We start from the raw sequence: 3,199 nt of genomic DNA, 5'->3' as shown, positions 1-3,199 counted from the left end.
AAAAAATAACATCGCTGCGGAAGTGAATAAAAGATCGCTTATCCGCTCGTCACTTATTTGTTAGGCGCACCTAATCAGTGTTTCTCCACTTCGAGGGAACTGCGCCGCCATCCAATTGCGGGCGAAGAGCAATTGCCAGGGGCTATTCCCTCGTAGCTGATAGGTGAGTGCACCCAACTCGGAGGTGATTTGCAATTTCGTTTCGTGGTGGAGTATTAGCTTATTTAGAAAATAAAAATAAAGTTAATTTAAACTTTCATTGTAAGTTATCGATTTCGTCTATTTTAATTCCGCGATTCTCTAGTGTTATGATTATCAATATACGTCTGTTGTCCAGGCAACCGTGTCTCGTTCCTCTATACACTAATCAACACGAGCGCCGACTGTAAGGGGTCGGAGTCCATTCGGCCCCCAAAGTTGAAAGATAAGTATTATTATTATTATAATTTTCTTTATCCTCTAACTTTGAGCGACTCGGTACCGCTTAAATTGTTATTGGGAGCCGAACGGGTCTGGTCCTTTAAACTTGGCGCTTATACTTGAACGTAATCCTATAATTTAAATACAGACTTAAAATTTGTAAATTGACTCCATTCTTTTTGTATTCGGAACTGTCAAGAGGGGGAAGAAGCTGGGGACTTTTCTTCTGGTTCTGAGAAAATTTAGCTGTAGTGGTTTCATATTTAATACAAATATACTTTATTACACATACGTAGGACATTATTACTATGAAATGGTTATCACACACCTGAAACTATTAAAACCTTACGTATCCCTAAAATGCGTGTTAGCCCCTGGTGTTAATGGCCTTCTTACGTTAGATGAAAAACATTTATAAAATATAAGGCAAAATTATCCTAAAGAATTTATTACAAGACGTTAAAATTATAAACTATTAACAATTAAAATGTTTAAAACCGTACACTTAGCTGTCGATAGCTTTACACGTGCTCTGTGAACGTCTCGACAACATATTACGCAACACGGCGGATGTCTAAAAGGGGTGTAGTTTCACAGATGTTGCTACGATTTATGTTAGTTCGCCACTCGATCGCTTTGCTAGAAGCCATCGAGTGTGGCCTTGGTTATACAATCTACAAGGTGTCCCATGAACGAGGAACCGTAGGAGTTGTTTTCTGGTAAAACAGGATATCGAGTAAGGAGGAAAGAATTCAACTTTTTAAACATTATTTGCCTACTCGAGCCTTAATTTATTCAGGACTTATTACACTTGTAGACAAAGAATATTTTGAAACGAATTAAGGACAAGAAGCTAACTTTATAAAAAAAAATCAAGTGATCTTGACGGTGTGAACCCACAGTCAGCGAGAATTTGCCAAAGAGTTAAATAGGCTGCTTTCGGATCGCTGTATGCCATTGGTGGAAAATCTGTGGGTCTGGCCACGAAAATAAATTGAATTTCTCCTTTCTTTACTCGGCATCGTACCTGTACTCAACATTACCTGTAAAAGTGTAAACGTAGATCGGCATAACTCCTACAATATTATATTAAATAAAGCTTCTAGCCCGACTTTAATTTAGGTTGAATTAGTTAGACTAATAAATAGGGTTGTAATAAACTAGAAGTAATCCTTAGTCAAATTAATAGACTAAATATAGACATATGGTACTATACCCCATTAACAGTTGTAGAGATCAAAAATCCCTCGTAGTATTAGTAATTGTATCCAAAGACACGATGTTAATATTATATAAAAGATTGTATTAAAATCCATAATTAATTTTAAAAAAATAGGGGGCAATTTGAATAACATTGGAAAATTGGATAAGGATTGTGAAGAATATTTAAATAGAAAAATTAAAAAATTAGAAAGTAAGTTAAGTTACCGATTATTTTTAAATAAAGAACAATGGAAAAACAAATTATTACTTAATTATAATGATGTAGAGATCCCACCTGATATCAAAGATACTCTGATTTTAGGATAAAGTTCAAATCTAATATACCTTTATATATAAAAAAAGAACACTTTTCAGATGTATATTAACAAAATTAAAGAGAGTGAAGCTACAGGAGGGGTGGAATGACATCATATCACAAAACCTTGAAACAGATATTGGAGTGAAAGTCACATGGCATTGTAAAAGGAAATTGTAACAAAGGCGTGGCTCTATATTGTTTTATGGTTTTGTTTGGTTTAAAAGTCTTATTTATTATTATAATAACAGCGAGTGAAAAGATCGAATTGACACATTAATAAAATAAACGTTTTATATTATTTTTCTGCACGTCTTCGGGGGCAAACAATCGTTCGCATTCTGTAAGAGGTATTCGGCATATACAATAATAAAGTGTTGTAAGATGATTAAAACGCATCGATTCACTTAAACTAGGCCCACATTTCGAAATAAAAAATATTTAAAAGCACCTTAAATATTATTACTATATCTTGTAAGAGTAAAAACGTATTAAAGAAAATACAGAAAATAAATTGATTCGTTTACCTCTCGGTTAATTCGAATATAATAAAACTAAAATATAATTAAGCTAGAAGTTTTGTATTATTTAAATGTATAAACGGTATCTAAATGTGACACTGTATGAATTTTTGTAGTGACGTAATAATATATTGTGACGCCACAAAATAACACCAACGTCTGTGTTATTCGTCAGATCTTATCGATGCTTCCCGTCGAGTGTCCGAGAAGATAAAAAAAAAAAAAACCGTTAAACATTAGATAATTGGTCCCCGATAAACGTGTTAGTCTCGTGACATTTTCCGTATTATTATTATTATTTTTTTTTTTTTCACGTGTCTCGCGGAGGCCTTCCTTCTTGGCAGATTGCCCATCCGTTACTTCGCTGTAACCCACACAACCAAAGCAAACAAGTTGCCGCTTCTTCCTCGACTATTACCTCCATAGCTTAGATGTAATTTTTAAAATTCCGTTTTCATAATTTTTAAGTGAAAGTAGAAATAAAGGAAACTACACACGATCCTGTTCTCTCTACTCGAAAGACATTCAGGAGTATTTTCCGATTGTTAGCCAATTACTTAATAAACGTAGCGGATATATTTTTGTTCATAAAACCTTTCTGTTCCAACAAGTGTCACGCAGAAAACAATATATGACATATAGTCGTAGATGATTGGACGGCAGGCGGATTACGTCGCATTGCGAGCGATTACGCAGGTGCACCGGGATTTTCCCTCCTACGACGTCAAGGTTCCGCGAC

Source organism: Centruroides sculpturatus, unplaced genomic scaffold (genome assembly GCF_000671375.1).
Source record: "Centruroides sculpturatus isolate CEXI.00-Female unplaced genomic scaffold, Cexi_2.0 scaffold55, whole genome shotgun sequence".
NCBI lineage: Eukaryota > Metazoa > Arthropoda > Arachnida > Scorpiones > Buthidae > Centruroides > Centruroides sculpturatus.
The sequence above is the reverse complement of the archived record's forward strand: the minus strand, read 5'-3'. Positions refer to the sequence as shown.